The sequence below is a fragment of the Haliaeetus albicilla genome, chromosome 27, assembly GCF_947461875.1.
Source record: "Haliaeetus albicilla chromosome 27, bHalAlb1.1, whole genome shotgun sequence".
NCBI lineage: Eukaryota > Metazoa > Chordata > Aves > Accipitriformes > Accipitridae > Haliaeetus > Haliaeetus albicilla.
Window position 1 is genome coordinate 1,244,809 of NC_091509.1, and position 10,687 is coordinate 1,255,495.

The following is a 10,687-nucleotide window of genomic DNA, read 5'->3' on the forward strand; positions in this document are numbered from 1 at the left end:
TAGATTGGAGTGAATAAGCTCCTTTCTAAAGGAAGATAATTGCTCTATTTTAAAACTAAGTGGTTCAAGGAGAAAACTGCAGGCAAGAGGGCCTGATGCTCTGAGCTTGGGGTGGGAAACAGGAGGTGTGCGGGGCAGAGCAACTGCACAGCTGCTTTGCTGGATGGTCAAAGCGCTGGATGAAAAACATGAGTCAGGCTGCTACTGTGTCCTCAGCCCAGCCAAATCGGTGCCGCTGGAGAAAGCAGAGACCTTGGCAGGAGAAGTGGGTGCCCCTCCTCAGGGTACTGAGCTGTGAGGCTTAAAAGCCAGAGGGAAAAAGCTCCTGGTGGAACAAAGAGCCTCTGTCTCCTCTTGCCTGTGCCCCCTCCACTTGCAAGTTCAGGTTTTGTGGCCATAAAGGAGGTCCCCAGAGCACTTTGTGTCAGCCCGTTAGGCCAGCGCCACTCCACAGGCTGGTCCGAGAGCTGGCGTTGTAAAGCTCAGCCAAGCAGAGGAACCGCCCCCACCACAGGGACAGCTCGCAAGGAAGCTTCTCTGGGGAAAATAGTTGCTGCTTCGGCAAACCGTCTCCCAGAGTGAAGACCAACAAACTAGAGCAGACAACAACAGAGTCATTAATAAGGCCAAGCCTGGCATCTTCCTGGATGCCCCCACCACTGTGATCAGTGATTTTACCAAACAAGCACAGAAGAGGCCTCTTCAGCAGAGTTTTGTCTTTGCTGCTTAAAATTCAATAGCTCCACTTTCCAAGCGGGCAGGAAAGAAACAGTTTTTGTACGTTAACGGCCCGCCCCCCTCGTCCCCATTTGTATGGAGAAAGCTCTCTGGTTTGAACTTGGCAGACGTGCCTCTGGCCTGCAGGGGAAGGACACCAAGAGGCTTGAAGGATGTGTCAGCTGCTTCCTAGCCCTGCTGAACCGGCACTGGTCCTGGCAGAGACGGGTCCCGTTTGAACGTCCCTCGGCTGGAGGTCAGAGAGACGTATTCAGTGCTCCAGCAGCCTGGGTCCCACCACGGATGCCTGTGAACAGCTCCCAGCTTCCCCCAAGGTGGGCACCCTTGCTGATTCTCCCCGTGTCCCTTCTTCTCAGGCTCAGGGGCAGAGTCATGTCACTGGCAGGATCTGTTGAAGGATTGGCCTCATACATCCACACAAAGAGAAAACATGCACATGGTGAGCAAAGCAGCAGCTTGCCTTCAGGCAGCATCTCAAGATGATGATGTAAAATCTGTTTTGGGGGGACCCTGTGACCTGGAAACAATGGTGGAAGCACTCAGCTGACCTCTTATACAGGAGCTGAATACTATTTATGTAAAATTTTGCTTTAAAACCAAGGCTGGCTGCCCTGTCTCATGAGAGCTATTAGCTGTCATTTTAGGTCAGAGTTAAGGTTACTAAGAACATAAATGACACATTTTCTCTCACAGACAGCTGAGACTCCTCTTTTGCACAATGAGCACCCAGAATGAACGGGAGGATGCAGTAAGTGCCCTGGAAAGCTTTTTTCACCTTAAAATAGTTTTGCAGTTGATGAATCCATAGCTGTAACTTAGCACATATGTCTGGAAAAAGGAAGTCCTTGGGCCTTGCTTGTGTAACCCCACCTCATGCCCGTGACTTCCCTCTCAGCTGCCAACCTGCAACAACGCTGTTGGGCTGGCCAAGCTGTAGAGACCCAGCTTCTCTCCCAGAGACCTAGGGTCATTGCCCCGGGATGGTCACCTCCATTGGTTTGATACACTGCAGTCTGCCAGAGGCAGAGCCAACTACTCCCTCTGCGCTGGATCATTGATGAACCGGGCACAGACAAGCAGCAAAAAGGGTTAGGGGCTGAAGCACTGGGGCCAGAGAAGTACACGTCATTCACACAGATAAGATGTCCTTCTGGAGAGCTGGCAGCAGCAAAGGCAGCAGAGAACAGGCAAACAAGGGGAGTGTTTGCTATCTCTGACCCCCGAGCACGCTCCTGGCAGTACAGCTTCAAAGGGAGGAATGAAACGTAGGAACAAGCAACCTGGTCTGGGCATAGACATTGCACTCAGCGAGGGACGTGCCTGCCTTGCACAGATATGAGGGACCTTCTGCCTTCAAATCCTTTCTGACAGTCACCCCACTCCCTCCCCATGGTCTGCAGCCCCTCCATCCAGCTCTCCCACAACAGCAATTCACCACGTGAGCCTTATCTTAGCCACACGTAATCTCAGTCCTTTGTCTCTCAGGACGGGGCTTAAAGAACTCCCCAAAGTTAACGAAGCAGGTCCATCCCCTCATTAACTCACGGGGCCTGTCTCCTTTGATTAGGTTGTGCTGACTCTGCTCACACTCACACTTGCTGCTCTAGATGCAGGGACACTGGGGCATTTCCAGCTGGGACACAGACAAAAGGAGGAGATAGCAGAGCCTTGGTTACCACCGGAGCAATTCAGGACAAATAATTAGAGGCTTTCATGGCTAATTGGATCTGTACTGTCAATCCAGGACAGGAGATGCCTTAACCCACACTGCCTGCCTGAGATTGCTAAGCAGGCCATAAATAAACTGCAGCACTGGTCCAAAGCTCACCGGCCTTCAGCTTCCACCCTGCGGGCTCCCTCCTAGTCCTGCTACGGCACAGCCTACCTGGCGGGGGAGTCCAGCTCCCTTGCCTTCTTCCGTGACCACAGCCTTGCAGCCATGCAGCCACACCAGGACACTTGGAGTCCACCTCAGGTAGCTCAGAGACCCTTCAGGCATGCAGACCTCAGCATGTCATGGCTAGCTTGAACAAGAAGCTACTGTTTTCAAACTAAAGTCAAAGGGTAAATGAACCAGTGGTCAGGAAGAGCCAGTGTCAGAGATCAGTATTAGCAGGGGCTGGCAAGCCAAAGCCAAAGTATTTTCAGAGGAAGGCTTGTGAGTTGGAAGTTGGTTCCTGCAGTACCTAAACCTACTTTTTGTTTTCAGTTACAGGACAAGGCTCCAGTCCCATCCCCATCTCACTCTCAGCCCTGAAAGTCCTTCTTTCCTTCTGTGCTCAGACATCTCTTCCAGATCCTGGGAGTGCTGGAGCTTGAAGACAAGCCATGCAAACAAGAACAACCACCTTCACATGACTGCCAGCCAGTGCAAGGACATCCAGACCCTTAAAGCAAGCTGGAAGCGTGACCCTTCCCTCTGAGGACCTTCAGTATTTAATCATCTTTAAGGAGGCAGGCTCAAAACTGTGCATTGGGCCCCCGAGCTCGCACCCTCTGCAAGGCTGATTGCTATCCAAGGTCCCAAGTGCTTCCCCCAGGAAACAGAGCAAAGGAAAATGGCTTGTACTGTTGTGATGGGTTGACCCTGGCTGGATGCCAGGTGCCCACCAAAGCCGTTCTATCACTCCCCCATCCTCAGCTGGACAGGGGAGAGAAAAAAATATAACAAAAAACTTGCAGGTCGAGATAAGGACAGGAGAGATCATTCACTAATTACCGTCACGGGCAAAACAGACTCAGCTTAGGGAAAATTAGCTCAATTTATTACAAATCAGCCAGAGTAAGGTAAATGAGAAATAAAACAAAATCTCAGAACACCTTCCCTCCACCCCTCCCTTCTTCCCGGGCACAACTTCACTCCCGGATTTCTCCACCAAGCCCCCCCAGCGGCACAAGGGGGACAGGGATGGGGTTTACGGTCATCACATGTTATTTTCTGCCGCTTCACCTCCTCAGGGTGAGGGCTCATCACACTCTTCCCCTGCTCCAGCGTGGGGTCCCACCCACGGGCGACAGTCCTCCACGAACTTTCTCCAACGTGGGCCATTCCCACGGGCTGCAGTTCTTCACGAACTGCTCCAGCATGGGTCCTTTCCACAGTGTGCAGTCCTTCAGGAGCACACTGCTCCAGCGTGGGTCCCCCACGGGGTCACAAGTCCTGCCAGAAAACCTGCTCCATGGGCTCCTCTCTCCACGGGGCCACAGGTCCTGCCAGGAGCCTGCTCCAGTGCAGGGTTCCCACGGGGTCACAGCCTCCTTCGGGAACCCACCTGCTCCGGCGTGGGGTCCTCCACGGGCTGCAGGTGGATATCTGCTCCACCGTGGACCTCCCTGGACTGCAGGGGGACAGCCTGCCTCACCAGGGTCTTCACCACGGGCTGCAGGGGAATCTTCACTCCGGTGCCTGGAGCATCTCCTCCCCCTCCTTCTGCACTGACCTTGGTGTCCGCAGGCCTGTTTCTCTTACATGTTCTCACTCCTCTCTCTGGCGGCTGTTTTCTTCCTGTCCCAACTTTTTTTCCTTCTTAAAAATGTTATCACAGAGGTGTTACCACTATCACTGATTGTCTCGGCCTTGGCCGGCAGCTGGTATGGGCTCGTTTTCTCTGGAACACAGGGGAAGCTTCCAGCAGCTTCTTACAGGAGCCACCCCTGTAACCCCCCCCCGCTACCAAAACCTTGCCACACAAAACCAATACAACTGTTTGCAACCACAACCTGCAGAATTTCTACCTCTGCCACAGGAAAGCCAGGCACAGGTTGTGTAGAAAGGCAAAGTCACAACAAAGGACAGTCCAACACTCTGGGCCAGGCAAAAATAGATTAACCTACTTGAAAGTAGGACGACATCGCTAAAGAGTAGGACATCTGGTCACCACAGCAGGAGGAGCAAATACAGAGGAGGCATCTTGTCCATAGACATGTCTAATCTGATGGGAGACAGCTAAAGCACAGACGTGTAGTATGTTCAGGCAAGTAGCTGGGACGAGCGGTCCCCGATCAAAGCAGAGTGGCTCTCCATCTTTCTCAGATGACTGCTAGACTTGCTGCCGACTTGCTACCTGCCTACCAGAAGCAATATCCTGCCCCCAGGAGCCTGTGGAATATGCGTGCCCAAACCTAACAGCTGATCCCTTCTACCTGACCTGCTAAATCCAGGGTTTTGCAAGAAATGATCACCAAGAGAGAAAACATAAGAAGATTCCCGATGTGCCTGAACAAGTTTAATGCTTGTGAACTGCTTCAAGGCTCCCTGGTGCCGAGGCCATCCCCTCCGCTGGCTCGAGCCCACCTACCTCTGCTCGACTCCTTGCACCTCAGCGCCTTTCCCCCAGACAGATTTTCAGCCTGCTAGCAGAGCACTGTTCGGAGAGGACATGATAAAGAAGTGATTAAGGATCACCACTGAGCTTGTATTAGCATCTTCAAAAGCTCGGCAGCCCACCAGCCAGCCAGCAGGCTGCAGCTAAGCCAGGCATGATGGGTCTTTCAAAATGAAACAAGAAAGCAAATGCTGCAGATAGCATGCTCATCAAAGGAGCCTCACTGCTGTTTGTAGAGAGGAGTTAATGCCATGCCACTGACTGACTGCTCCAGGGCCGAGTTTCCTACCCAGCCTTGGCAGGACAGGCAGTTTTCTTGGCTTAGGACCCTGTGCTGGAACGGAAACCCGGAGCACCAGGTCTCAGGACACCATTCAAAATCCTGTTCCTTGTTGCTGCTCTCAAAGGATGCAGTAGGAAACCATCCAGGTCCTTTTGCAGAAAGCTCTAAGCCCCTCCAGAGAAAGGTCTCCCTGCCAGGTGTGGTTTGTTTTCTTAAACTCAGACTTGCAAAAAGCAGTCTGGGGCAGCCATGAACTTAGGTGTGAACCACAGCAGCTCCCTCAACAGACCCTAGACTGAGGTGAGTGGTTTCTAGTCTAACCTGACAGCTGAGCCCACTCTGAGAAAAGCCGTCAAGACCATTTTGCAAGTATCCCCACATCAGCTTCCTTTTAACCTTAAAATTATCAGTCACCCACAATGACCTTTTAACTGCCTTGCATTGAATTCAGCTGCTCAGCCACTCACTCTGGGCCAGGGGAGTTTGCACACCAGCCTAGGACAAAGCCGAGAGGTGGAGAAAGGTTTCTCTAGTCTTTGCTAGGGCTGTTACAGTGGCTGCTTGCTAGCACTTGTCTTCAAGAGAGGACAAGACTTTTGGGGCAGAAGGAGTCATTATTTTTATGGATCAGGCAGGGCAGATTCAGGCAGCAGTAAAGCAGGAAGGTGGCCTGCCTGCCCTGTGCTGGAACAGTTGTCATGGTCCTTCCCCGGGGACAGCAGTCCAGGATGGTGAGCGGTGCTGCTGGATGGGGAAAGCCCAGGGGTGACAGGAAACACTGGGACAGAAGAGACCACCATCTCCAGTGCAAGGCTCCCTGAGTGCCATTTGTGGTGGTGCCAGCAACGGTGATGGGACAATGCCTTTGACCTCACAACAGTGAAATTTGGTTTGCTGACAGCAGGGTGCAGGCTGAAGCCAGCTTTGAGCTGCAGAAGCTGACTGTGGGTGCACAAGCTGGCTGTTCAAGGCTATCCCATCGCACACCACCTCTGCCAGTCCAGGCAACAACCCCAGAACTGCTTCCTCCCTCACACAACCCAGAAATCATTTCTCCCCTTTTCCTCCTGTACTGATGCCAATTATTGCCAGGCAGAAAGAACCAGAAGTACTCACTTTGGGACAAAGATGTTTTTTTTTACTCTAGAGTGTCTTTCATCCTACGCAAAGGCACTTCTAACTAAGGAATCATCTCAAATCCACAAACAAGAACTTAGTTCTGAAGATGTGATAAACATTTTCCTTTATTTTAATTTCAAAAAAAAGATATTTCAGAAAAGCAACCTAATTCATCAGATATTCTCATACCCTTAAACCTGTCCTCTATCTCCCCCAAAGTATGTCAACAAAGAGGTGAAAGCAGACACACTAGGCAAGGTCTGCTTTCTTCCTACCAGCACTACCCAGAGAGACTAACAATGAACTTGAGGCTGAAGATATTTAATAGCACGAGAAGACTGCTCCTCATAGCAAGAGCTTCCCGTCCCACAGAGGCAGCGCCCTATGTCTGCAACTTTGCCAAGAGGCTACTAACTTTGCATGCCAAGAAAGGCCTGAAACCTTCACAGTGCAATTCTTGTCCATCAGACCAAGGTGACCTGCAAGTCAGCTTGAATGGGGTTGTCCAAGTCACGCCTTTTTAATTCTGCTTCTCAGCCTTCCCTCTGTGGCAGGGAATTACAGCCTCTCACCCATGTCCAAGCAAAGGAATGCTGCTTAGACCCTGGCGGGTATACTGCTTCTCTGGCTCATGTCTTACACAGCACTGGGTGGTGGTTGAAAGGGTGTTTCTGCCACCCTGTTGAGCCTGCTCCGCTACACAGAAGAAAGCTGGAGAGGAAGAGCTGGACAAGGAAGCAGCTGGCCAGGAACCTGAGAGCAGAAAAATCCTTGCAGCAAACCCTCTGCCAGGCCTCAAATCCTCCACAACCCGTACACCAAGTCCTTCCCTGAACAGCCCGAGAAGCATTGCAGCCCTTTGACACCACTTGAGCACCACCTTAATCCCCCAGTACTCCTTCCCTGAGGCTCTCGGGGAAGGACAGCCTTCTAACTCGGTGCGCGTCCCTTCACCCAACACCACTTCTAAAAGGATGGTGATCCCGGGGGTGGGCGCACCAGCTTGGGGCGCTGCCCGGCTTTGCAGAGAGGCGTGCGTGCAACGCCCTATCCTGCACCCTGCTGCTGATCCGGCGGATAACACCGGCCCAGCAACACCCTCCTCCCTCCGGCACGGAGCCCGGGGGCTGAACCACCCCCTCCCCCCTTTCCCGAGGAGCCGCGCCCGCTCCCACTCCCGGAGATGCTCACCCCCTTACCTCCGCGCTCTGCCAGCCTCCGCTTCTGCGGCTTCTCCGCGCCGGGCTCCGGCTCCCGGGACAAGCGTGCGGCCATGGGGAAACCGCTCCGCTCCGCTCCGCTCGCTGCATCCCCCCCCGGGGACACCCGGCACCGGGCTCGGCACCGGGCGCAGCGCGGGCTCCGGCCGCCAGGGGGCGGCAAAGGGCGCGGCGGCGGCGGCCGCCGCCGCCGCGCCCTTTGCCGCCCCCTGGCGGCTGCGCCCGGCGCGGCGTGGAACGGACCGAAGGGGGAGCGAGGAGTGGGCGAGCCGTGGGGCAGGAGGGTGCAGAGAGCTAGTTGGGGGGGGGACAAGCTACGGAGGTGTGGGCAGGGCGTGGGGGGCTCCCCAGCCCTCTGCACTCACCAGAGGACCTGTGCTTGGGAGGTGGGAGTAGGACGCTGCGTGGGTGTCGTGGTTTAACCCCAGCCGGCAACTAAGCACCGCGCAGCCGCTCGCTCACTCGCCGCCCCCCCCCATCCAGTGGGATGGGGGAGAAAATCGGGAAAAAGAAGTACAACTCGTGGGTTGAGATAAGAACGGTTTAATAGAACAGAAAAGGAGAAACTAATAATGATAATGATAACACTAATAAAATGACAAGAGTAGTAATAAAAAGATTGGAATGTACAAATGATGCGCAGGGCAATCGCTCACCACCCGCCGCCGATCGACACCCCGCTAGTCCCCGAGCGGCGATTCCCCGCCCCCACTTCCCAGTTCCTATACTAGATGGGATGTCACATGGTATGGAATTGTGATGGGTTGACCCTGGCTGGACGCCAGGTGCCCACCAAAGCCGTTCTATCACTCCCCCATCCTCAGCTGGACAGGGGAGAGAAAAATATAACAAAAAAAACTTGCGGGTCGAGATAAGGACAGGAGAGATCATTCACTAATTACCGTCACGGGCAAAACAGACTCAGCTTAGGGAAAATTAGCTCAATTTATTACAAATCAGCCAGAGTAAGGTAAATGAGAAATAAAACAAAATCTCAGAACACCTTCCCTCCACCCCTCCCTTCTTCCCGGGCACAACTTCACTCCCGGATTTCTCCACCAAGCCCCCCCAGCGGCACAAGGGGGACAGGGATGGGGTTTACGGTCATCACACGTTATTTTCTGCCGCTTCACCTCCTCAGGGTGAGGGCTCATCACACTCTTCCCCTGCTCCAGCGTGGGGTCCCACCCACGGGAGACAGTCCTCCACGAACTTTCTCCAACGTGGGCCATTCCCACGGGCTGCAGTTCTTCACGAACTGCTCCAGCATGGGTCCTTTCCACAGTGTGCAGTCCTTCAGGAGCACACTGCTCCAGCGTGGGTCCCCCACGGGGTCACAAGTCCTGCCAGAAAACCTGCTCCGTGGGCTCCTCTCTCCACGGGGCCACAGGTCCTGCCAGGAGCCTGCTCCAGTGCAGGGTTCCCACGGGGTCACAGCCTCCTTCGGGAACCCACCTGCTCCGGCGTGGGGTCCTCCACGGGCTGCAGGTGGATATCTGCTCCACCGTGGACCTCCCTGGACTGCAGGGGGACAGCCTGCCTCACCAGGGTCTTCACCACGGGCTGCAGGGGAATCTTCGCTCCGGCGCCTGGAGCATCTCCTCCCCCTCCTTCTGCACTGACCTTGGTGTCCGCAGGCTTGTTTCTCTTACATGTTCTCACTCTCTCTCCGGTGGCTGTTTTCCGCGTCCCAACTTTTTTTTTCCTTCTTAAAAATGTTATCACAGAGGCGTTACCACTATCACTGATTGGCTCGGCCTTGGCCGGTGGCGGGTCCGTCTTAGAACCGGCTGGTATGGGCTCGCTCTCTCTCGAACACAGGGGAAGCTTCCAGCAGCTTCTTACAGGAGCCACCCCTGTAACCCCCCCCCGCTACCAAAACCTTGCCACATAAAACCAATACAGGAATACACCCTTGGCCAGTTTGGGTCAGGTGCCCTGGCTGTGTCCTGTGCCAACTTCTTGTGCCCCTCCAGCTTTCTCGCTGGCTGGGCATGAGAAGCTGAAAAATCCTTGACTTTAGTCTAAACACTACTTAGCAACAACTGAAAACATCAGTGTTATCGAGGTTCTTTGCATACTGAACTCAAAACATAGGACTGTACCAGCTACTAGGAAGACAGTTAACTATCCCAGCTGAAACCAGGACAGTGGGGACCCCCCTGAAAGGGAGCAGGTCCTGGCTCCGCAGATGTTTTCTCACGGCGGGGGGGAAGGAGCCACCAGTTTCCAGCTCGCTACCTGCGCTGGCAGCATCGGGCCCGCCCCGCCACCGGGTCCCGCGCTGGGGATGTGCCCATGGGGAGCCCCCTCCTCCCTGGGGCACAGCCGGAGCGCTGGTGCCCCAGCCTGCCTGAACCCGTGCTCATCCCCACCACGGCTCTCTTGGGGCAGGAGCCGTCTGAGCAGCTTCTCAGGGCCTCATGAGCGGTGGAGGAGCGAGCGGTGGCAGAAGACAGGCGGTGGGATTTTTGCAGGCCCCCAGTGTGGACAGGGGCCGTGGAGAGCTCTGCAATAGGCCAGAGCACAGGGCAGGGGCACAGGGCTGCGGTGCCCCACGTTGGTGCTCAGCATCCTGTGCGCCTCGCCCACTTCCCAGGGACAGGGGAGAGAGGAGGTGGTGTGTATGGGGGACGCAGTCCCCTCCCCTCCAGGCAGCAGCTGCCCTCTGCCCTGTGCACGAAGCCCCCATGGACCAATGGACCAGATGTGTGCTCAGCATCTACCTTCTGGGCTGGAGCGTTGCTAAGAGACGGGATCCCTCGGGAGGCTGCGGTGCCAGCGGCTGAGCCCGGCAGATCGGCAGGAGGGGATGCAGCCGCCCAGGAACCTCTGGATGAGGGAAGGCCTATGTGGGAGATCACACAAAAGGCTGCAGCAGAGCACCGTGAGAGACACACCCACATCTCACAGGGAAACCTCTAAAGTAGGGAGAAAGGGGTCAAGACCAGGAGGAAGCGCTCGGCATCAGCAGGATGAGATTAATCTGGAGGGAGGTCACT

General features: G+C 54.7%; 1 protein-coding gene across 3 annotated transcripts in view; it reads right to left on the reverse strand.

Moving 5' to 3' along the window:
• Positions 1–7,803, reverse strand: part of PSD2 (pleckstrin and Sec7 domain containing 2) — a 90,226-nt gene extending 82,423 nt beyond the window's left edge. Inside the window, exon 1 of one of the 3 annotated variants that reach the window (XM_069772927.1) lies at positions 7,665–7,803. The gene's annotated coding sequence lies outside the window, so the exon portion shown is untranslated. Of the gene's footprint in view, positions 1–5,036; positions 5,057–7,664 lie in introns of those variants that run through there. The other 2 variants (XM_069772930.1, XM_069772928.1) reach the window with 2 other exon arrangements.
• Between the last annotated feature and the right edge of the window lie 2,884 nt (positions 7,804–10,687).